This window comes from Bos grunniens, chromosome 5 (assembly GCF_055505025.1).
Source record: "Bos grunniens cultivar Pamir isolate PY7600 chromosome 5, Bosgru_T2T1.0, whole genome shotgun sequence".
Lineage (NCBI taxonomy): Eukaryota > Metazoa > Chordata > Mammalia > Artiodactyla > Bovidae > Bos > Bos grunniens.
In genome coordinates this window covers 38,244,688-38,271,096 of record NC_141169.1, presented here as the reverse complement: position 1 = coordinate 38,271,096, position 26,409 = coordinate 38,244,688, and the positions used below count along the sequence as shown (strand labels likewise).

Sequence of the window (26,409 nt, the reverse complement as noted above, 5' to 3'; positions counted from 1 at the left end):
CAACAGTACATGAACTGTGAAATTCCAGATATTCAAGCTAGTTTTAGAAAAGGCAGAAAAGCCGGAGATCAAGTTTCTAACATCTGTTGGATCATCAAAAAAGTGAGAGAGTTCCAAAATACATCTAATTCTGCTTTATTGACTATGCCAAAGCCTTTGATGGTGTGGATCACAAGAAACTGTGGAAAATTCTGAAAGAGATAGGAATACCAGACCACCTGACCTGCTTCTTGAAAAATCTGTATGCAGATCAGGAAGAAACAGTTAGAACTGGACATGGAACAACAGACTGGTTCCAAATAGGAAAAGGCTGTATATTGTCACCCTGCTTATTTAGCTTATATGCAGAGTACATCATGAGAAATGCTGGACTGGATGAAGCACAAGCTGGAACCAAGATTGCTGGGAGAAATATCAATAACCTCAGAAATGCAGATGACACCACCTTTATGGCAGATAATAAAGAAGAACTAAAGAGCCTCTTGATGAAATTGAAAGAGGAGAGTGAAAAAGTTGGCTTAAAGCTCAACATTCAGAAAACTAAGATCATGACATCCAGTCCCATCACTTCGTGGCAAATAGATGAGGCACAGAGGAGACAGTGGCAGACTTTTTTGGGGGGGGGCTTCAAAATCACTGATGGTGACTGCAGCCATGAAATTAAAAGACACTTACTTCCTTGGAAGAAAAGTTATTACCAACCAAGACAGCATATTAAAAAGCAGAGGCATTAATTTACCAACAAAGGTCTATCTAGTCAAGGTTATGGTTTTTCCAGCAGTCAAGTATGGATGTGAGAATTGGACTATAAAGAAAGCTGAGCTCCGAAGAATTGATGTTCCAACTGTGGTGTTGGAAAAGACTCATGAGAGTCCCTTCGACAGCAAGGTGATCCAACCAGCCCATCCTAAAGTAAATCAATTCTGAATATTCATTGGAAAGACTGATGTTGAAGCTAAAATTCCAATATTTTGGCCACCTGATGAGAAGAACTGACTCATTTGAAAAGACCCTGATGCTGGGCAAGATTGAAGGCCGTAAGAGAAGGGGATGACAGAGGATGAGATGGTTGGATGGCACCACTGATTCAATGGACATGAGTTTGAGTAAACTCTGGAAGTTGGTGATGGACAGGGAGGTATGGCGTGCTGCAATCCATGGGGTCGCAAAGTGTCACAGCTGAACTACTGAACTGAACTGAACCAATTGTGGGTGATGTCAGGCAGCAACCAAACTCTTCCATATAGGGTGTGACCATCAAGTGCACACTCTATATGTGAAACACTTGGTCATATCCACTAAAGGCAAATAGAGACATCCCCCTTGTCCCAGTGATTCTTCTGGTAGAGAAATACTTGACAAAAATGCCTGCATGTGCTCTCCAGAAGACATTTACAGGAATGCACATAGCTGCATTGTTCTTAATTGTCCATAGTTGTACTCTACTGAAAACCTCATAACAGTAGAACATGTCAACACATTCCCATATATTCCAACAACTGTATGCTTTATCTTCATGAAAAAGAATGATCCTCAAAGATACACAGTTCCATGAGTGAATCTTACAAAATATAGATTGAATGAAGCCAGACACAAGAGGAATTGTGATTTCCTTTATTTGCAAGTGGTTGACAGTAGTGACCCTTGGAGAGAGGGTCATGATGGAAAAGAAGCCTAGATGACTTTTTGGGTGCTGGGTTCCACTGAAGTTTTTAATACTTTGTCTTTGTTTTTTAATCTAGAGAATGATATACAGTTTGCTAAAATTCATTGTGTTATATATACAACCACAATATGAAAGGTTTTTCAGTATATATGTAATGTTTCAATTAAAAGTAAAAAAATAATAATATTTCAAACATGTTATGAAAATCTCAGCAGTCATACATAATTGCAGACAGGGTATTTTGAATAATTTAATATCACAAAGCCCAAATCACACCTCTCTGCCCAAGGGCAACAATTACCTGGGGATATTTAGAGTAAGTATTTGGCGGCAGCAAAAGGTCCTGGATTGCAGCAGGAGCCTGGAACATAGACACCCATTTAACATCACAGCCAGGACCACCCCATAGCAGCACTGTCTATCACTCATCTCTTCATGAACCTTGGATACAGGAGGGAGAGTCTCCTACACATGCAGAGCACATCAATCTTGTGGCTTAAAAAAAAAAAACAAAACCACACACACACACACAAACACCCACTCACACACAGTGAATTCTATTTCTTTATGAACTCTTTTTATCCACCTGTTAGATTGTAATTTTCCATGATTTAAGCCACTTTTATTGAGCATATTGTTTGCAAAAATGCATACTGCATTTTTTAGGAAATCTCATGCATACAGAGAATGAGGAGTCAATCATGTGGTGATGGAGATTATACAGATTGCTTACCCTTCCTCTATTCCCCCTTCTTCCCTAATAAGAGGATCCTGATCCCAATTTATTTTAGGTCAATGATATGCTCATCTAAAATAAGAACTGACACATGACTAAGTTGATTAAGCGTTCTGGTTAATTTAGTCTGCTTATGATGTCAAGAGCAAATAACTTGTTTGTTTTTCCTTTCTGCATAAATATATCCAAATATGAGCAATCAAACACACAAAATGTACATTTAAAATTTCATGCTAGTTTATAACACAACAGTAATAAAAGGAAAGAGAGGAGAATTAGAAACAACTAAATGTAAGATCCAGATAACTGGAGAGGATAGACCTGTGAATTTTCAGATAATTAGAAATTCACCTATATTTCCCCACCAATTTAGATATCTGGGGGCTTGAAACTCTAAAGCTGTCAGAATCATAACTGTCTTAAAATATGTAAAAACGTAAATGTAGAACTAAAAACATGGTCAAGGATCATGGAACTACTAGGAATGAAAAAACACAAAAAGTAAAATTAAAAACTCACTTAATGGGCTATTCTAGAATACAAGAAATAGATAAAAAAGAAACATAGAAATAGAAGTTAGATCTGGCATATTTTTAAAACTCAGGTATTCAAAGATATGTAATACTCAAATAAGAGGTTAAATATTAAGAAGAACAAAATGAGAATGTCTGAAAATTGTCTCAGTTTATTCCAAGAAGAAAATAAAAAGAATGGAAGACAGAAAACATCTGAAGTAATACAGCTGAGCATGTCTATGCTGCTGCTGCTAAGTCACTTGAGTTGTGTCCGACTCTGTGTGATCTCATAGACGGCAGCCCACCAGGCTCCCCCGTCCCTGGGATTCTCCAGGCAAGAACGCTGGAGTGGGTTGCCATTTCCTTCTCCAATGCATGAAAGTGAAAAGTGAAAGTAAAGTCGTTCAGTCGTGTCTGACCCTTAGTGACCCCATGGACCACAGCCCACCAGGCTCCTCCATCCATGGGATTTTCCAGGCAAGAGTACTGGAATGGGGTGCCATTGCCTTCTCCGGAGCATGTCTATAGATTTGATAAAATATAAGAATTCCCAGTTTTAGCAAACAGGAGGAAAACCATGATGTGTGATTAAATGAAAAATCCACATAGAGGTATATTAAAGTTCACCTCAAGAAAAACAAAAGAAAAAAGATGAGAAAGACATACTATAATACTGCAGAAGAATAATCAGCAAAAGTAGAAACAAAATAAACTAAAAAACACCTTACTATGCTAAGATTTAAAGGAACTCTTGTGTATAATTATAGACGTAAGCTTTTATTCAAATAACAGTGAAAATAAAGATGATTTTTCAAGACAAACTGAGGTAGTTAAAGGGAGAATGATCTGAGAATGAAAGCTTTCATTGTCAGAATGTTCAGCAAATATTGGTAAAGAGAAATGAAATAGTCACCAAATAAAATAATGATATTTTCCAAATTGAAGGTTAAAAAAGTTGGAAGCAAACTACAAAATAAAAGAAACACACAGGATTGGAAGTATGGCAATCAGATTTGAAGTGTTTTCTTTTATGCGGAGTGAAGGAAGCATATTGATTACTTTGCATTTTAAGTTAATTTTGCTTGTTAAAATTTTACGAGTAACTTTAAAATAGTAGAGTCTATGAATTCCATAATAACACAGCAGTAAAGGTTACAAAATAATAATTATAGTGAGTATATTCCAAAGTAGAAGAATCATAAAACTATCAGAGCAAATGGCAAAAGTAAAAATAAAAAAAATATATCAACACTCATACTAAATTTAAATGGACTTAACATGAGAGTTGAAAATTTTTATCCAGATTTGATAAGCTATATAAGGCATCCCTAAATGTAAGCACATATAAATGTTTTCAATTAAGATGTTGGGAAGATCAACACTAGGCAAATAATGGTGAAAAAAACAACAATAACAGAAGCTACATTAATAAATAGCAAACTACGCTTGGAGGAAAATGCATTATTTGTCTTTAGAAGGTCAATATCTAATAATAAATCATCTGATTCAAAGAAAAGAATTCTAATTCCCAGATCCAACACTAACTGGCTATGTGACCTCGGACAAGTCACTTTCTTTCTCTGGACCTCATTTTCCAGATATGTCACTTGGGTATAATAAGAGTACCCAGCTCCATTGTAATGAGATTTATGGAGCATAGTTAGCCTTCTATCAAACACAAGCTTGAGGGTGAACCCTTAGAGGGCGGGGATGAGTCCCACTTCTCCCCACCCTCTGGGCCTCACTCAGTGCCAGGCAAAGAGTAGGTGCTCAGATTGCTTAAGGATCTGAATCTTGCTTCTGCAGCAGTTGAGCTGTAGAGCCAGAGAGCCAGAAAAGGCTCCCAAACACTCTCCCTTCCCAAATCAACTCTCTTGTGTTTTTTCAGCTCATTTTCTGACTAGGTGGAGATAACACCAGCTCTACCACTGCCTGTTGTGCTGAGCCGCTCCTCCAGGGGACCGTCTTCCAGTGGAAGCTGAAAAGGAGATGGTTAGGGGTGGAGGGGGAGTGGAAGCCCCTCCAAAGCTAGGCCAGCACACCAAGGGGACCAAGCTCCTCAGACATGGGAGCCAAGGTTCAAGCCCAGAACCACTACTCCTAGCTGTGTGATTGTGGACCTGTCACCCCACCTCCCTGAGCCTGGCCTTCTGTACAATGGGGCTGTTGATGACACTGGTAGCTCTGAGGGTTCTTGGGAAGCAGAAGTGTGGAGCATACAATCAGTGCTCCATAAATACACCAGGCATTGATGTCTCTGTCTTTACAGTACAGCTCCTATCCTCTAGCAATGGGAAAACAGGTTCAGGGAAGATCAGTGACTCTTCCAAGGTCACAGAGATTTTATCTTGCTGGTTCCCTTGGCCATTTTCCTGGCTGCATCTCAAAATAACCAACAGGGCTGGACTTCTGCGTAGACCACACAGGGGTCTCTTTAGGGCTGAGGGGGTATGGTGGGTGGGTAGAGGGGTGCATCAATAATAACAGGCCTCTTTATTGAGGGCCTTGTGTGTTTTCTCATCAAAACCTGAAAAAGCTATCAAAGCAATATTATTGTAGTCCCCATTTTAAAGATGAGGAAACTGAGTCTCAGAGAGATGGTTACTTGCTCAAAGCACGCAGCAGTGGGAAGAAAGGTCTATATGCCTGCCCCAGATCTGTTTGTTGAATGAAAGAAGAGAGAATCCAGGGACACACAATGATTTCTGTGGTTTTGGAAGTTTGGTCTGCTACCCCCAATCCCCAAATGGTGAGAAGTCAAAATGCTAGCATCTTCTGAGCTTCTGGGTCTTTAGAAGCTCTCAGAGTTCTGGGAAGGTACAGCTGTGAACCCACCCACCTCCTATTCCCACCTCTGAATGGTGCTGAGGGCAGCAAATGTGAAGAGTACTTGGAAAGGGCTCTGACAGGGAGAGGAGGCAGCTGAGTGAACTGTCCTCTTTCCTAGACAAAAGATGCACAGAGGTAGCCATTCCAGGACAGCCTTTGGGCCTAAGGACTCTCTCATCTTCCCACATCTCCAGCTGTGGATTCATGCTGGGGGCTGGAGGGACAGCTGGTGGAGGAGGAGTCCCTGTGCAGAGAGTGGGGAAGAACAGGAAGGCTGAGTGGTTCCATAATCAGGAATGGCTCATCTCACCCTCAATGAATTGTTGATGCACCAGAGCACTGCTTTCTTTTCCGAAACTAGGTCTTCAGGAGTGACTCGGAAACCCATCTCAGAGGGTGATGGAAGACCTAGGACCTTCTCACTTGTGTGGCAGCAAAGAGATCCTGCATTTTACGGACTTATTGTGTGTGGGTGAGCAATTCCTTCAGTGACATTTTTGTGCTGTTGTTGGATCTGTTTTTCACAAATTAGTGATGTTTTCAACCATTTAGCTCTTATATATTTTATAGTCCCAACTTCCTTCCTCCAGAAATTCAAATAACATGGAAATTAGAACTTTTTTCTTTTTAATTTATTTTTTTATTGAGGGATAATTGCTTTACAGAATTGTTGTTTTCTTTCAAATCTCAACATGAGTCAGCCATAGGTATACATATATCCCCGCCCTTTTGAACCTCCCTCCCATCTCCCTCCCCATCCCAACCCCTCTAGGTGGATACAGAGCCCCTGTTTGAGTTTCCTGAGACACATAGCAAATTCCCGTCGGCTATCTATTTTACATATTGTAAAGTAAGTTTCCATGTTACTCTTTCCATACATCTCACCCGCTCCTCCCATCTACCCATGTCCATATGTCTATCTCTATGTCTCTTTCTCCATTGCAGACCTGTACATAAGTTCCTCAGTACCATTCTTCTAGATTCCATATATATGTGTTAGAATACAATATTTATCTTTCTCTTTCTGATTCACTTCATTCTGTATAATAGGTTCTAGGTTCATCCACCTCATCACTGACTCAAATGCGTTCCTTTTTATGGATGAGTAATAAAGTAATGCTCAAAATTCTCCAAGCCAGGCTTCAGCAATATGAGAACCATGAACTTCCAGATGTTCAAGCTGGTTTTAGAAAAGGCAGAGGAACCAGAGATCAAATTGCCAACATCTGCTGGATCTTCGAAAAAGCAAGAGAGTTCCAGAAAAACATATAATTCTGCTTTATTGACTATGCCAAAGCCTGTGACTGTGTGGATCACAAGAAACTGTGGAAATTTCTGAAAGAGATGGGAATACCATACCATCTGACCTGCCTCCTGAGAAACCTATATGCAGGTCAGGAAGCAACAGTTAGAACTGGACATGGAACAACAGACTGGTTCCAAATAGGAAAAGGAATACATCAAGGCTGTATATTGTCACCCTGTTTATTTAACTTATATGCAGAGTACATCATGAGAAACGCTGGACTGGAAGAAGCACAAGCTGGAATCAAGATGCTGGGAGAAATATCAATAACCTCAGATATGCAGATGACACCACCTTTATGGCAGAAAGTGAAGAGGAACTAAAACTCTCTTGATGAAAGTGAAAGAGGAGAGTTAAAAAGTTGGCTTAAAGCTTAACATTCAGAAAAGGAAGATCATGGCATCCGGTCCCATCACTTCATGGGAAATAGATGGGGAAACAGTGGAAACAGTGTCAGACTTTATTTTTTGGGCTCCAAAATCACTGCAGATGGTGACTGCAGCCATGAAATGAAAAGACGCTTACTCCTTGGAAGGAAAGTTATGACCAACCTAGATCAGAGCAGATCAGATCAGATCAGTCGCTCAGTCATGTCTGACTCCTTGCAACCCCATGAATCTCAGCACGCCAGGCCTCCCTGTCCATCACCAACTCCCAGAGTTCACTCAGACTCACGCCCACCGAGTCAGTGATGCCATCCAGCCATCTCATCCTCTGTCGTCCCCTTCTCCTCCTGCCCCCAATCCCTCCCAGCATCAGAGTCTTTTCCAATAAGTCAACTCTTCGCATGAGGTGGCCAAAGTACTGGAGTTTCAGCTTTAGCATCATTCCTTCCAAAGAAATCCCAGGGCTGATCTCCTTCAGAATGGACTGGTTGGATCTCCTTGCAGTCCAAGGGACTCTCAAGAGTCTTCTCCAACACCACAGTTCAAAAGCATCAATTCTTCGGCACCCAGCCATCTTCACAGTCCAACTCTCACATCCATACATGACCACAGGAAAAACCATAGCCTTGACTAGACGGACCTTTTTTGGCAAAGTAATGTCTCTGCTTTTGAATATGCTATCTAGGTTGGTCATAACTTTCCTTCTAAGGAGTAAGCGTCTTTTAATTTCATGGCTGCTGTCACCATCTGCAGTGACTTTGGAGCCCAAAAAAATAAAGTCTGACACTGTTTCCACTGTTTCCCATCTATTTCCCATGAAGTGATGGGACCAGATGCCATGATCTTCGTTTTCTGAATGTTAAGCTTTAAGTCAACTTTTTCACTCTCCTTTTTCACTTTCATCAAGAAGCTTTTTAGTTCCTCTTCACTTTCTGCCATAAGGGTGGTGTCATCTGCATATCTGAGGTTATTGAGATTTCTCCTGGCAATCTTGATTCCAGCTTGTGTTTCTTCCAGTCCAGCGTTTCTCATGATGTACTCTGCATAGGAGTTAAATAAGCAGGGTAACAATATACAGCCTTGACATATTCCTTTTCCTATTTGGAACCAGTCTGTTGTTCCATGTCCAGTTCTAACTGTTGCTTCCTGACCTGCATACAGATTTCTCAAGAAGCAGGTTAGGTGGTCTGGTATTCCCATCTCTTTTAGAATTTCCCACAGTTTATTGTGATACACACAGTCAAAGGCTTTGGCATAGTCAACAAAGGAGAAATAGATGTTTTTCTGGAACTCGCTTTCTTTTTTGATGATCCAGCGGATATTGGCAATTTGATCTCTGGTTCCTCTGCGGACTGTAGTGATCTTTAAATTTAATTTGCCATTCTAAGTTTGTGGGTATTCATTTTGTAATACCCGCATGCATCATGCTTTCAAGCCAGAATACTAAATTCTTTGAAGAATTCTATTGCTTTTCAATTCTTCCTGAGATATGACTTACTGAAATGTCCATACATCCAGTTATTTTTGCAGGAATTTGCTGATCAAGTTTGCTGCATGAGTTCTGCAGTTTACATCCTAACATTTAGGCTAGACCTCTGAATTTGTGCAGATGTTGTAGGGACAGGCTCCAGGTATAAACAGACCAGCCCAGCCTGCTGCCATGAGTCCTAGCGCAACAGCAGAGGCACCCTCCTCTGCCTAAGGCTGTAACTGCTGCTGCCTCTGCTGCCATCATCACTTGGGCACCCTGGACTGACTGACCCCACCATGCACATGTACACCTGACAGCCAGGCCAACTCCTCAGCTGCATGCTGCTTACTGCCTGCTGTGCCTACACATTTGAGGCCACAGGTATATACCACATCATCCATGCATTGAGCTAGTCTTTACCATTCAGGGATTAGTAGCCTGTCCAGAGCTACAGGCATCAAAGACTTTTTCCTTTTGTTAAAGAGAGGTGCCACAGGAGTATGTTTCAGATGTGTCCTTGAATACAGTTCAATGACTTGTGTCAATGACAGTCCATGCTAGTGGGCAGCAGACTGTCCCTTGGGTACAGGAAGCCTAAAGTGCATTTCTAGAATCCTGAAATGTGACCCCATTTGTAGGGGACAAAAACATTTTGCTTTCAGGCAAAACAATCCTTAGTTTGTATATGTATATGTTTCCAAATTGATAAGATTCACATAATGGCTGGCATGTTTTTATGTGTGGACTTGAAACATTTTAAAATTCAGCAAAAAAAAAAATTAGAAAAAAGATTCTTTTGAGAAGTTATTTTTAAAACAGTGCTTTAAATATAACATGGGGTATTTAAGGACCCTCCTCAGGGATCCTGTGACATACAGTAGTCACCATGGCAAGCCTGCTGTATATGCCAGTAAATAGCAAAAGCTATTTGCAGGTAGAACTGTGGCCTAGTGAGAAATGAACCTGCATGCACACATCTGGGAGGTAAAAACTAGAAATAAAGGCTGTTTACTAACTGAAAAATAAGCATCATAGCCAAAACCACGTTGTTCTGAAAATGGATCCATCTAAATATAAATATACTGAAAAATGATACCTCTAAAATCAAATTACTTTAATATAAATACAAAAAAAAAAAAAAACAAAGAAATGCAATGACTGAAATAAACCAAAGAAGCTAATTACTAATTTTAAGAATAAAATGCTGATACAGATAAGTTAAATAGTTCCAAAAGGAAATGTTTTAAAATATGTAATGGAAAATGATTCTATCATTCAGATAATCCTGAAAATACACAACCATTTAAAAAACATGTCTCACTGTAGATTTGGGAGCATGGTGGCGGTTGTTTTCTTTCAAGACAAGTCTCACAATGTGGAAGAATAATCAGACTAGAGAAGGTCAAGTGCAATAGAGATAATGGGAAGGAGGACCAATAGGAGAGAGTGGGAGAGAAAAGATCCAGGAAGTATCAGGAAATGCGGTGCCATATTTGTGAGCATATTCCAGAAATATCAAAGAGAGGCTTTGTTAAGTTGAAAAAGCTTTTCTGGGATCATGCTGCTGACTATAATTTCAAGATCACAAATGTCATATAAAAGACTAACTGAAAACTATTGACATACCAATATTAAAACAAAGCTACTTACTACAGTGGGGGAAAAGAGCAAGCATAGAGTGATGCCACTGCAAAACATGAAGAATATTTTACCAACTATATAAAGGTGCATTTTCAAGAACGAGGTCAAAGTCATTAAGAAAGTAATACAAAATATGAAAGCAAATCTTAAATCAAATTAGAAAAACTCAAAAATGAAGGGACAGAACTCAGTAAAAGAGGATAAAAAAAAAAAAAAAACTGAGCAATCACTTCATAAATAAAATTAGAGATAGAGAAATATGATGACAAATAATGACTTCTAAGAATCAGTAGGTGAGAAGGGGGAAACTCTTGAAAACTTTTGAAGCAACTCTTAAGAAAGAAATTAAGGAAAAGATTGTAAAATATTTGACATAAGTGAAAAATAATCATGAGATATCTGATATGTAAATGATGCTTGAAAGAGAAAAATCAAAGCAAAGATACAAAGCAAATATGAAACATTATGATTTATTTTTTCCTGGAAATAAAAAGCTTTGATATTGCTTTTAAAAGAGAACACTGAGAATTCCCTTGGAATGACTATGAGTAAGAGATATTGTAGTAAAGATATTGGGCTTTAAAGAAAAAGAAAAATCTTTTGGGCATCTAGAATAAGAGAGAAAAAGACATAAAGGAGAACAAAATTTAGAATTTTACCAACTTTTTCTTTTTTAAGAGATATACTCTGTGCCAGAGCAACATAGTCAAGACAGAGAATGATAGAAATGATGAGTCACGGATTTTATAGCAGCCAACTTACTTAGATGGCAAAGGCCCTGGACATCCAAGTCATCATGAACGGTCTAGGATAATACTTTTCCAGGAATAATGGGATGAAGAGACTATAAACAAAATGATCCTTAGAAAGACACTGACACAAGTACAGATGCTGAGTACTGTTTGCAGCTATTTTGCTAAGACTAAAAGAGTGTCATATGAGACAGGAAGTGATCTTGATGGTGGTCACTAGAGTGGCTGTCATTCGTTACGTTCTATCTCTGTTTAAGATGCTTTTCTATACATGTCTTTCCTCTTCTCTTCTATTGAAGTATAGTTGATTTACAATGTCAATTTATTAAAAATATTTTAGAAGTAGATAAATATGGTTTAATATAAAACCTTCCATATTAAATATAGATCATATATTTATAATTAATATTAAATCCATGCATTCAGTTCAGTTCAGTCACTCAGTTGTGTCCGACTCTTTGTGACCCCATGGACCACAGCATGACAGGCTTCTCTGTCCACCACCAACTCCCAGAGCTTACTCAAACTCATGTCCATTGAGTCAGTGATGCCATCCAACCATCTCATCATCTGTTGTCCCGTTCTCTTCCTACCTTCAATCTTTCCCAGCATCACGGTCTTTTCCAAAGAGTCAGTTCTTTGCATCATGTGACCAAAGTATTGGAGCTTCAGCTTCAGCATTAGTCCTTCCAATGAATGATCAGGGCTGATTTCCTTTAGGATGGACTGGTTGGATCTCCTTGCTGTCTGAGGGACTCTCAAGAGTCTTCTCCAAACACCACAGTTCCAAAGCATCAATTCTTCAGCGCTCAGCTTTCTTGATGGTCCAGCTCTCACATCCATACATGACTACTGGAAAAACCATAGCTTTGACTAGATGGACCTTTGCTGGAAAAGTAATGTCTCTGCTTTTTATTGTGCTGTCTAGGTTGGTCATAGCTTTTCTTCCAAGGAGCAAGCGTCTTTTAATTTCATGGCTGCAGTCACCATCTGCAGTGACTTTGGAGCCCCCCAAAATAGTCTCTCACTATTTCCATTGTTTCCCTATCTATTTTCCATGAAGTGATGGGACAAAATGCCATGATCTTAGTTTTCTGAATGTTGAGCTTTAAGCCAACTTTTTCACTCTTCTCTTTCACTGTAATCAAGCGGCTCTTTATTTCTTCTTCACTTTCTGCCATAAGGGTGATGTCATCTGCATATCTGAAGTTATTTATTTCTCCCAGTAATCTTGATTTCAGCTTGTGCTTCATCCAGTCCAGTGTTTCTCATGAAGTACTCTGCATATAAGTTAAATAAGCATGATGACAATGTACAGCCTTGACGTACTCCTTTCCCAATTTGGAACCAGTCTGTTGTTCCATGTCCAGTTCTAACTGTTGCTTCTTGACCTGCATACAGATTTCCAAGGAGGCACATCAGGCGATCTGGTATTCCCATCTCTTGGAGAATTTTCCTCAGTTTTTTGTGATCCACAGAGTAAAAGGCTTTGGTGTATTCAATAAAGCAGAAGTAGATGTTTTTCTCAAACTCGCTCACTTTTTTGATTATGCAGTGGATGTTGGCAATTTGATCTCTGGTTCCCTGCCTTTTCTAAATCCAGCTTGAACATCTGGAAGTTCACGGTTCACATACTGTTGAAGCCTGGCTTGGAGAATTTTGAGTATTACTTTGCTAGTGTGTGAGATGAGTGCAATTGTGTGGTAGTTTGAGCATTCTTTGGCATTGCCTTTCTTTGGGATTGGAATGAAAACTGACCTTTTCCAGTCCTGTGACCACTGCTGAATGTTCCAAATTTGCTAGCATATTGAGTGTAGCACTTTAACAGCATCATCTTTTATTTATTTTTTATTTTTTTTTCCTTGGGCAAATTTTTTTATGAGGCTTCATTGATAAAGTTTTTGTTTTTTTAATTTTTTCTATTACAAATAATGCTTTTATTTATTATTTTTTTCATTTACTGTGCTCAGCACTCTGCAAAGCTTTTATTTTTATTTATTTATTTTTTTACTTAACAATATTGTGTTGGTTTTGCCATACATCAACATGAATCCGCCATGGATGTACACATGTTCCCCATCCTGAACCCCCCTCCCACCTCCTTACCCATACCATCCCTCTGGGTCATTCCAGTTCACCAGCCCCGAGCATCCTCTATCACGCATCAAATCTGGACTGGTGATTCATTTCACATATGATATTATACATGTTTCAATGCCATTCTCCCAAATCATCCCACCCTCGCCCTCTCCCACAGAGTCCAAAAGACTGTTCTATACATCTGTGTCTTTTTTGCTGTTTCCCATACAGGGTTATCGTTACCATCTTTCTAAATTCCATATATATGTGTTAGTATACTGTATTGGTGTTCTTCTTTCTGGCTTACTTCACTCTGTATAATAGGCTCCAGTTTCATCCACCTCATTAGAACTGATTCAAATGTATTCTTTTTAATGGCTAAGTAATACTCCATTGTGTATATGTACCACAGCTTTCTTATCCATTCATCTGCTGATGGACATCTAGGTTGCATCCATGTCCTAGTTATTATAAACAGTGCTGCAATGAACATTGGGGTACACGTGTCTCTTTCAACTCTGGTTTCTTCAGTGTGTATGCCCAGCAGTGGGATTGCTGGGTCATATGGCAGTTCTACTTTCAGTTTTTTTAAGGCATCTCCACACTGTTCTCCATAGTGGCAATACTAGTTTGCATTCCCACCAACAGTGTAAGAGGGTTCCCTTTTCTCCATATCCTTTCCAGCATTTATTGCTTGTAGACTTTTGGATAGCAGCCATTCTGACTGGAGTGAAATGGTACCTCATTGTAGTTTTGATTTGTATTTCTCTGATAATGAGTGATCCACCAGAAAATTACTAGAGCTAATCAATGAATATAGTAAAGTTGTAGGATATAAAATAAACACACAGAAATCAGTTGCATTCCTATACACTAATAATGAGAAAATAATAAGAGAAATTAAGGAAACAATTCCATTCACCATTACAATGAAAAGAATAAAATACTTAGAAATATATCTACCTAAAGAAACAGAAGACCTATATATAGAAAACTATAAATACTGGTGAAAGAAATCAAAGAGGACACTAACAGATGGAGAAATATACCATGTTCATGGATCAGAAGAATCAATACAGTAAAAATGAGTATACTACCCAAAGCAATCTATAGATTCAATGCAATCCCTATCAAGCTACCAATGGTATTTTTCACAGAGCTAGAACAATTTCACAATTTGTATGGAAATACAAAAATCCTTGAATAGCCAAAGCAATCTTGAGAAAGAAGAATGGAACTGGAGGAATCAACCTGCCTGACTTCAAGCTCTACTACAAAGCCACAGTCATCAAGACACTATGGTACTGGCACCAAGACAGAAATATAGATCAATGGAACAAAATAGAAAGCCCAGAGATAAACCCACGCACCTGTGGACACCTTATCTTTGATGAAGGAGGCAAGAATATACAATGGAGAAAAGACAATCTTTTTAACAAGTGATGCTGGGAAAACTGGTCAACCACTTGTAAAAGAATGAAACTAGAACACTTTCTAACACCACACACAAAAATAAACTCAAAATGGATTAAAGACCTAAATGTAAGACCAGAAACTATAAAACTCCTAGAGGAGAACATAAGCAAAACACTCTCTGACATACATCACAGCAGGATCCTCTATGACCCACCTCCCAGAATATTGGAAATAAAAGCAAAAATAAACAAATGGGACCTAATTAAAATTAAAAGCTTCTGCACCACAAAGGAAACTACAAGCAAAGGAAACTATAAACTATAAGCCTTCAGAATGGGAGAAAATAATAGCAAATGAAGCAACTGACGAACAACTAAACAAGCAACTCCTGCAGCTCAATTCCAGAAAAATAAACGACCCAATCTAAAAATGGGCCAAAGAACTAAACAGACATTTCTCCAAAGAAGACATACAGATGGCTAACAAACACATGAAAAGATGCTCAACATCTTTTAGAATTTGAAGTAGCTCAACTGGAATTCAATCACCTCCATTGACTTTGTTCGTAGTGATGCTTCCTAAGGCTCACCTGATTTCTCATTCCAGGATGTCTGGCCACAGGGAAACTAAATTTGTACTGAATTAGGTGTCTTCTTGGGATATGACCAGTGAGTCTCATCTTATTCTTCCAGACGGAGCCTCCTGACACTGTTTAAACTCTATCCCCTTTGAGTTTCAGACTGAGGCATCCATGTCATGACCCTCATAGCTTTTAAATCAGAACTTACAACACAAATACAGGTGCTGTAATCACTGGGGAGGTGCAGAGACAGTGGGAGAAGGGCTCCCTGGAGGAGGTATGTTAGTTGTAGGAGGTAAGCTTGGGACCTGACATCCCCAGGGGTCAGGTCCCCAGGGCACTGGGATCTGTTGGCAGCTCTTTGCTGATGGTGCTGTCTGTTAGCAGAGAGTGTTTATAAATGTCCTACAGGAGCTATTTACCTGGGCATTTGGCCAGGCAGCCTTTAAGTGACTGGTCCCTGGACAGTGGACAGGGGAGGCTCTGAGACTCCTAGATGAAATGGCCAAGTTCTTCTCACCTGGGACTACAAGGAGCAGGAAGTCTGATGGCCCAGGTGAGAATGGTGACCCTGCCACTCCACTCACTGCCACAGTCACAGTGACCCATTCTGAGACCCACACAATAGAAATAGACAGAGACCTGGTGTGCCCCCTTTTCTCTGTAATAATCATTTTTCTTTCTAACATCTCAACCAAACTTACCTGTACTTTTCACTTTAAACAAATCATGCAGTGGTAACAAAATAGTACGTTTTATCTTTTCAGTATATTCTAACATGAAAAGTTTTCAGAAGACACTTCATTATAAAATGTATTAAAACCAGTTATATTTATGTTATTTCATGACAAAATTGGAATGTAAATAAAAGGAACATAAGTAATTTGAATCCTAAAAGAAAAAGTTAAAGTGTTAGTAGCTCACGTGTGTCTGACCCTTTGTGACTCCATGGACTGCAACCTGCCAGGCTCCTCTGTCCATGGAGTTCTACAAGCAAGAATAGTGGAGTGGGTTGCCATTCCCTTCTCTAGGGGATCTTTCCGATCCAGGGCTCAAACTCGGGTCTCCTGCTGCACTCATTCAAAGTGAGTATTGCATGGAACTGCCTTCAGGTGCTTGTTCTGTTTGAATTTGACATACATACAAAAGAATCTATAGAATCTCGAGTTTCAAGTTGAGAAGCCAAGCTATGAGGTGACCCTGGCCCTTCCCAGGGCTTCACAGTGGCTGAGGGAACCCCAAGGGTTTGGGCAACTCTTAGTCAGACTGGGATCCTATATTGTTCCCTACTTAACAAAGCATGGTTCTTCCTTGAGGCTTCCCACATGGGTGTTCTGCCCTGGGTGGCTCTGGACACCCACAGTTTGATTGTTCCTTTCCCTCTAACTGTATAGAAAAGTCTCTCCAAGAGAAGGAGTAGGAGAAGCCATTTGGGCTGAATATGACCTGGAAAAGAAAAGGTTAATGTGAAGGGATAAGGATGAGAAGATAAGGCAGACAAGTACTCATGTTTCTCCATCACATCACCAACTTACTTGTTGACATTTCAGCAAAAGCAGCAAAAACAATGGGGCGGCTGCTATTGCATGAGACCACAAAGATAGAGATAAGAGTATGGTAATAATACATGCAGGCCAGTGGAGGATGCCCTGAGCACAGCTTCCTAGGGAACAGATACCGTTTCTTACAAGCCTCTGAGGCTGCTAAGCTGTGTCTTCCATTAGATCTTAGGTTTGGAGGAGAGGCTGGGAGGAGCCTGGAGGGCCACCATGTGCTTGACAACAAGAGGGACAGTTCACACTGTGTGCTTTGTAAAGAATATCACTGGAAGGATTTAACAGGTCCCTCCACAATACCCAGTCCTGTGTCCCAACCCCGCCCCCAAGTCAGCAGGAAGCGTCTACAGGAAATCATCATGTGTGGTGAGACACTGGGGTGGCACAGCTTTTTTGTTCTCTTGGCAAATTTAGGAAACAGTTGGGAAAGAGTGATTGAGTCAATGCCCCCAAAGAAAACACAGAAGACATTATGCCAAAGGCTCCAGCGGTTCATAGGAGATCTCTCAGTTCCATTTTGACTGGCCAATACAAAGTTGTTTTTTCAGGAAGGAAATTTTTCTGCTGAGGAAAAAGCTCACTGCCCTAGTTTATAACTGATGCTGTCATTTTAAAATGCCTCCTTCAATTAAGTGTCAGTTGATAGTAGACTTTCACTCAATATTTCCCCCAACTAAAGAAATCATAATTATCCAAAATGTACATTGCAAATTCTGGTTTCCTCGGTGTGTATGCCCAGCAGTGGGATTGCTGGGTCATATGGCAGTTCTATTTCCAGTTTTTTAAGGTATCTCCACACTGTTCTCCATAGTGGCTGTACTAGTTTGCATTCCCACCAACAGTGTAAGAGGCTTCCCTTTTCTCCACACCCTCTCCAGCATTTATTGCTTGTAGACTTTTGGATAGCAGCCATTCTGACTGGCGTGAAATGGTACCTCATTGTGGATTTGATTTTCATTTCTCTGATAATGAGTGATGTTGAGCATCTTTTCATGTGTTTGTTAGCCATCTGTATGTCTTCTTTGGAGAAATGTCTATTTAGTTCTTTGGCCCATTTTTTGATTGGGTTGTTTATTTTTCTTGAATTGAGCTGCAGGAGTTACTTGTATATTTTTGAGATTAGTTATTTGTCAGTTGCTTCATTTGCTATTATTTTCTCCCATTCTGAAGGCTGTCTTTTCACCTTGCTTATAGTTTCTTATCTTGTGCAGAAGCTTTTAAGTTTAATTAGGTCCCATTTGTTTATTTTTGCTTTTATTTCCAATATTCTGGGAGGTGGGTCATAGAGGATTCTGCTGTGATGTATGTCGGAGAGTGTTTTGCTTATGTTCTCCTCTAGGAGTTTTATAGTTTCTGGTCTTACGTTGAGATCTTTAATCCATTTTGAGTTTATTTTTGTGTATGGTGTTAGAAAGCATTCTAGTTTCATTCTTTTATAAGTGGTTGACCACTTTTCCCAGCACCACTTGTTAAAGAGGTCGTCTTTTCTCCATTGTATATTCTTGTCTCCTTTGTCAAAGATAAGGTGTCCATAGGTGCATGGGTTTATCTCTGGGCTTTCTATTTTGTTCCATTGATCTATATTTCTGTCTTGTTGCCAGTACCATAGTGTCTTGATGACTGTGGCTTTGTAGTAGAGCCTGAAGTCAGGCAGGTTGATTCCTCCAGTTCCATTCTTCTTTCTCAAGATTGCTTTGGCTATTCGAGGTTTTTTGTATTTCCATACAAATTGTGAAATTATTTGTTCTAGCTCTGTGAAAGATACCATTGGTAGCTTGATAGGGATTGCATTGAATCTATAGATTGCTTTGGGTAGTATACTCATTTTCACTATATTGATTTTTCCCATCCATGAATATGGTATATTTCTCCATCTATTAGTGTCCTCTTTGATTTCTTTCATCATTGTTTTATAGTTTTCTATATATAGGTCTTTAGTTTCTTTAGGTAGATATATTCCTAAGTATTTTATTCTTTTCGTTACAATGGTGAATAGAATTGTTTCCTTAATTTCTCTTTCTGTTTCTCATTATTAATGTATAGGAATGCAAGGGATTTGTGTGTGTTGATTTTATATCCTACAACTTTACTATATTCATTGATTAACTCTAGTAATTTTCTGGTGGAGTCTTTAGGGTTTTCTATGTAGAGGATCATGTCATCTGCAAATAGTGAGAGTTTTACTTCTTTTCCAATTTGGATTCCTTTTATTTCTTTTTCTGCTCTGATGGCTGTGGCCAAAACTTCCAAAACTATGTTGAATAGTAGTGGTGAGAGTGGGCACCCTTGTCTTGTTCCTGACTTTAGGGGAAACAAGACATCATCTTTGAGGATAATGTTTGCTGTGGGTTTGTCATCAATAGCTTTTATTATGTTGAGGTATGTTCCTTCTATTCCTGCTTTCTGGAAGGTTTTTATCATAAATGGATGTTGAATTTTGTCAAAGGCTTTCTCTGCATCTATTGAGATAATCATATGGCTTTTATTTTTCAATTTGTTAATGTGGTGTATTACATTGATTCATTTGTGGATATTGAAAAATCCTTGCATCCCTGGGATAAAGCCCACTTGGTCATGATGTATGATCTTTTTAATGTGTTGCTGGATTCTGATTGCTAGAATTTTGTTAAGAATTTTTGTATGTATGTTCATCAGTGATATTGGCCTGTAGTTATCTTTTTTTGTGGCATCTCTGTCACATTTTGGGGTGATAAAGCAACCTAGATGTCCATCCGCAGATGAATGGATAAGAAAGCTGTGGTACATATACACAATGGAGTATTACTCAGCCATTAAAAAGAATACATTTGAATCAGTTCTAATGAGGTGGATGAAACTGGAGCCTATTATACAGAGTGAAGTAAGCCAGAAAGAAAAACACCAATATAGTATACTAAGGCATATATATGGAATTTAGAAAGACGGTAATGATAACCCTGTATGTGAGACAGCAAAAGAGACACAGATGTATAGAACAGTCTTTTGGACTCTGTGGCAGGGAGCGGGGATGGATATGATTTGGGAGAATGCCCTTAAAACATGTATAATATCATACAAGAAACGAATCGCCAGTCCAGGTTCAATGCAGGATATAGCAAGCTTGGGGCTGGTGCACTGGGATGACCCAGAGGGATGGTATGGGGAGGGAGGTGGGAAGGGGGTTCAGGATTGGGAACATGTGTACACCCGTGGCAGATTCATGTTGATGTATGGCAAAACCAATGCAATATTGTAAAGTAAAACAATATAAACAAACAAACAAACAAAAAAACAAAATGTACATTGCCAGATTTTCATATCTGAATGCAATTGAAAAAGACTAAATGAAGCAATATTTCTATTTTAGATAAAGAAAGGTGAGCTTACCTTGGGGGTAAATGGGGCCTCTTCCTCTGCCCTGATACTAGGAAGGTCTTCCAATAGGTCCTTGGCAAGAGCTAGGGTGATACAGAGTAACTGTCAGGACATGGTGGTGAGCTCAGGAATTATTCAGGGAACTTTGCCTGAGGTGGATTCGAGGCAAGAGTGCATGGATGCATGTGGTTAATAAGTATGGACTGAAATGCTCCTGGGCTATCTTCTTTGGTGTATGAAAGAAGGCAAAGGAGATGATCAGGAAAGAAATAAGAAACTGAGCCTTTAGTTTTCTAGTTAAGAAGAATCTAAAGGTAGGAAATAGTCAGTCTGAAACAGGGTAAACAGTGATATGCATCCTATTTCAATGACAGAGACCCATGACTCCTCCACGGCATTTTCAAACTCGGCCAAATTCCCACTTTTGAAATGTTACAAGACCATTTTAGTTTCCATGAAGGTGTATATGTTGCTACTGTATCCATCATCTATTCTATTGGATTTTAAACTTTCTGTTGTGATGAAATATCACCTCAGATATGCAGATGACACCACCCTTATGGCAGAAAGTGAAGAGAACTAAAAAGCCTCTTGATGAAAGTGAAAGAGGAGAGTGAAAAAGTTAGCTTAAAGCTCAACATTCAGAAAACTAAGATCATTGCATCTGGCCCCATCACTTCATGGGAAATAGATGGGGAAAGAGTGGAAACAGTGTCAGACTTTATCTTTTTGGGCTCCAAAATCACTGCAGATAGTGATTGCAGCCATGAAATTAAAAGACGTTTACTCCTTGGAAGAAAAGTTATGACCAACCTAGATAGTATATTGAAAAGCAGAGACATTACTTTGCCAACAAAGGTCTGTCTAGTCAAGGCTATGGTTTTTCCAGTAGTCATGTATGGATGTGAGAGTTGGACTATGAAGAAAGCTGAGCGCTGAAGAATTGATGCTTTTGAACTGTCGCATTGGAGAAGACTCTTGAGAGTCCCTTGGACTGCAAGGAGATCCAACCAGTCCATTCTAAAGATCAGTCCTGGGTGTTCATTGGAAGGACTGGTGCTAAAGCTGAAACTCCAGTACTTTGGCCACCTCTTGTGAAGAGTTGACCCACTGGAAAAGACCCTGATGCTGGGAGGGATTGGGAGCAAGAGGAGAAGGGACTGACAGATGATGAGATGGCTGGATGGCATCACTGACTTGATGGACATGAGTTTGGGTGAACTCTGGGAGTTGGTGATGGACTGGGAGGCCTGGCGTGCTGCAATTCATAGGGTCACAAATAGTCAGACACGACTGAGCGACTGAACTGAACTGACTGATTGTGATGAAATATATATATTCATTATCCTTTTAATAATTTATATGTATACAGTTCAAGTGGCATTAATTATATTCTCAATGCTGTGTGCTCACAATTGCTATCTACACCCAAATCTTTTTCATCATATCCAAATAATCTCTTTACCCATTAAGGAATTAACTTAATTTTCCCCCCATATCCAACCCTTGTTAATTTCTACTTGTTGCTTCTATGAGTTTGGATATTCTGAGAATCCTATATAAGTAGGATAACCCAATATTTGTCTTTGTGTGCCTGATTTATGTCACTAATAATAACATTTTTATTATTATGGTCCATCCATGTTGTAGCATATTTCAAATATTAATTCGTATTTATGGTTGAATAGTATTCCACTGTGTGTATATATTACACTTTATCCATTCATCACTTGATGGATATTGGGGTTGTTTCCGTCTCTTGTCTACTGGAGATAATACTACTATGAACATTGGCACAAACTTCTGTATAATACTGTATACGTAATACATGCCATTATGCAGTTGTCAAAACTCATAGAATGTCACAGCACAGTTTTTTTTTTTTATGTAAACTATGGACTTTTAATGAATAAAAATGTATCAATTGTTTTCCTAATTGTGAAAAATGTACCATACTAGTGTAAGATATTATTAGTAGGAAAAACTGAAAAAGGGGAATATGGGAACTTCATTTATTATCTGTCCAACATATATGTTAATTTAAAGCTATTCTAAATAATACCTAATAATTTTATAAAAATAGGAAACACTGTTTCAGGGAGACATCTATTTTAGCTATTGTTCAAAAAACAGCTAATGTTTCTACATTGTTCACTATTAAACAAGTTTTGAGTTGTAAATGCACCTTTACTTCAGTAATTATAGCACTGCTGATTTAATAAATTTAAATTTGAGAATAGCATTGAAATATGTATGTTACCATATGTAAAATAGATGAACAGTGCAAGTTTGATGCAAGAAGCAGGGTACCCAAAGCCAGTGCTCTGGGATATCCCAGAGGGATATGGTGGGGAGGGAGGTGGGAAGGGGATTCAGGATGGGGGTGGAGGAAATACGTGTATACCTGTGGCCAATTCATGTTAATGCATGGCAAAATCATCACAAGATTGTAAAGTAATTATCTTCCAATTAAAATAAATTAATTGAAAAAATGTACATGCATGAAATAAAAGAAGAATATGGCTTAGCACTTTTATAACTTTTTTCTTATATATGGGACACTGAATAAACTAGTATCATTATTCTTGAATCAACTTAATGAGTACATTTCCACAGATCTACCACTGACTGGGTCATGGTCTCCAGACACAGATTCTTCTAAACTATTGCTTGGAGCCAGCAGTTGTTGTTCTTGATCTCAGATAAACTTTTCTTATCTTTGAAACAAGTTCCTGGGACATTCATGACAATAGAGAGAATTTCTGGCAGTTTCCTGGCAGAAGATACTAGGGAAATCAGTAATAATTAATTCAAGTTTAATCTTTTGATGTCCTTATTTACCAAAAGACCAGAAGAGACTCCTGAATTAAAGTTGGACTTAGGAAGATCTTAGTTTGGTGTGTTGGTGTGTGCTTAAAACACCTAACAGACAGGTATTGTAGGTAATTACTTTTAATCAGCTGAGACACTATAGAAACAAACAAATAAAACAAGGCACAGTGACCATGCCTGATAGCCTGGCTTCAAATCTCATTCAGAAGAAGCACGTTGATGCCCTGGAGGAGGTGTCCAAGCCAAGAGAAGAGTCCAAATCCTAACCTAGCCTTTGCCTCTGTGTTTTGATTCCTGACCCAAATGCAATAGTTTCCTACAAAGCCCGTCTGAAGGACCAGGGGAAGTCCATTTGTGGTCAACTTCCTGTGCCATCTTCACACTGTCAGCTGTCTCAGTGTCATCAGCCTTCCTGATGACCAACTGACCACTGAGTGACCAGTGGTGTGTTTGATTCTTGGGCTGACTTAGAGCTCACAACTTTGTAAAGCCAACCTTGTAAACCAGGTCATATGACCATCCTGCTGAGAATTCGCTTCCCTTCAACTGACCAACACTGGTTGAGCAGTTAATATGAGTTAACTGGGAAAATAACCATCTGGGTTGGTGGCTTCAGTGGCTTAATAAATTGACTTTGTGATGCTCTGTGTCTTATTCACTATTGAACTGGACAACTTTTTGAGAGCTGGTAGCAAAGCCTGACTGAGAATAGGCAGCAGCAGTTACTACTTCTCATTCTTCTCTAGACTCTGTAACAGGAGGGGACATAATCCTGTCTCTTCTTTGAGGGTCCACTCCATACCCCCAGCCTAGAGACTCCATCCCAGGACCCTCCACGAGGACCACTAGATGGACCCTCCTTCCCTCTGTCATAAAATGTTCATTCCACTAACCTGATGGCACTGACCCTTCTCGCCACACTCTCAGGAAACAACCAGTCCTGTCCACATCAGACGATGGAAATCCCACCAGGAAATCTCAGGTTTTTCCTCTTGAAAAAAAATCTCTGGGAATTCCCTGGAGGTCCGGTGGTTAAGATTCTGTGCTCTCAGAGCTGAGGGCCTGGGTTCAATCCCTTGTCAGGGAACTAAGGTCCCAGAAGCTGGGCAGTGTGGCCAAAATGAAAGAAAAGAAGTCTCTGGATTTAAACTGCCAATATTTGGTTTCAGGTTTTGACGTCTACATTCAGAAGAGTTAACTGTAATTCCCCTTTCCTGTAATGTCTATTGGTGGGGTGGCATGAAGAGTCTACTGATCTCCTGAAAGCAGTGTGGGTATGTTCCCTGTGTCTGCTCTCTGTAATAGTATGTGAAAACTGGCATTAAAAACAGTACATTTTCTACATTTAAAAAATATTTGTGAGTCAGCTTGATAGAAGAATAAAAAAGATTAACAAATAATACAGAAAACTGTAAAATACATTTATAGCTCTGTAGACAAATTAGAGTAGTGGGAATGGAAAGAAATGAGGAAGACATTTTCAGCAAAAGTCAACCAGCCCATTTTAAGGAACAGCATTCAGAAGATCCATATGAACACACCTCCAGAATAACAATTCCGACATCCCATTTTCAAATACTTGAGGTGTGAAGCTGTGAGCTTCTCACCTGTTACCAAGTTTAAATCTCTCAGCTCACAGCATTAGTTGGAACAGAAGGAAAGATGTGTATCATCAAATTGCCATGGCAATGAATCATCATAGAACTTTCTGAGTAAACAGGACTCTGCACACTCTGGGTCCAACTGCTGCTGTCTAGACAGGTGTGTGTTTCCATGGATGAATGCAGCATTTCAGAACACAGGTTTTGGTTCAAAAATTGAACCCTGGCCCCATACATTACTCTCTTTTAATGAAAACAAATTGTAGGAGAAAAATGGCCTGCCTCCAAATATAGTTTATAGTGAAAATTTCTGAGTAAAGAGGGACAGAACTAACATGTTGAACAATAAAGAGGTTTCACTCTTGACCAAAATCCCATCTCCACCTATTCCTACTATTCCTGAGTCACCAGATATTCTAGACCAAACTGTTTGTTCCACATGAAATAGAAAGGAATATCAATAGAAATTCAATTTTGAAAAGTTATCTTTCTCTCTCTAACCATATACTTATCAAATTATGTAAATCCTTTTCTCGTTCTCTGTGTGGAGAAGTAAATGGCAACCCATCCCAGTATTCTTGCCTAGAGAATCCCATGGACAGAAGAGCCTGGCAGGCTACTGTCCATGGGGTCACAAGAGTCGGACACAACTTATCGACTAAACCACCATGACCTAAAGTGGGCTTCCCTGGTGGCTCAGACTGCTAAGAATCTGCCTGCTAATGCAGGAGACCCAGGTTCGATCCTTGGGTTGGAAAGATCCCTTGGAGAAGGGAATGGCAACTCACTCCAATATTCCTGCCTGGAGAATTCCATGGACAGAGGAGCTTGGTGGGCTACAGTCCATGGGGTCACAAAGAGTTGGACATGACTGAGTGACTAACACTATTCTCTGTGTAAGTTACTTCCTTTTTCTCTGTATGTGACTAAATGTGTATACTTAATTATTTCACAACCTCTGTGAATTCATTGAACATTTTCCCTGTCATTGTTTATGTAAAAGATTGGCTATTCACTAAGCAATTAAGAAAAGAGAATCACCAGTGGGTTGGGTGAAAACATATAATCAACAGTTTTCTAAGTGAAGATGTTTAGATAACCCTAAACTCTGGGATTAAATGCATGTTCTGATTCATAATTTAACACCTAATTACTCTCATTTTTATGATAATGTTATAAACCTAGCTATTGAAAGGTAAGTAATTAGGCCCCCAAAACATGAGTAGTGAAATTTTAGGAGAAAAATGAGAGAGTTGCCATACTTAAAATCATGTAGGTACCCTTCAAGGTATGGAATGCTATGGTACCTATTTCTATCACTGCTCATTCACTCCAAATATCTAGAACTAATATATCAAGTGGATTATTGATAAGGCATAAAAATATGAATGATGACATATTTTCTCTAAGGATGAAAGGAATGATGAAGTGAGGGTGGAAAAAATCAGGTAATATTACATTGCTATTGGTAAAGATGGAGAAGGCAATGGCACCCCACTCCAGCACTCTTGCCTGGAAAATCCATGGAGGGAGGCTGCAGTCCATGGGGTCGCTAAGAGTTGGACATGACTGAGTGACTTCACTTTCACTTTTCACTTTCATGCATTGGAGAAGGAAATGGCAACCCACTCCAGTGTTCTTGCCTGGAGAATCCCAGGGATGGGGAAGCCTGGTGGGCTGCCGTCTATG

General features: G+C 39.3%; 1 long non-coding RNA gene across 1 annotated transcript in view; it reads left to right on the top strand.

Moving 5' to 3' along the window:
- The window catches only part of LOC147371783 (uncharacterized), a 91,574-nt gene extending 83,682 nt beyond the window's left edge, over positions 1–7,892 (top strand). The window contains exons 2-3 of the long non-coding RNA XR_015163750.1: positions 6,108–6,218; positions 6,797–7,892. This is a non-coding gene — a long non-coding RNA (uncharacterized LOC147371783). The remainder of the gene's footprint in view (positions 1–6,107; positions 6,219–6,796) is intronic.
- The last annotated feature ends 18,517 nt before the right edge of the window (positions 7,893–26,409 follow it).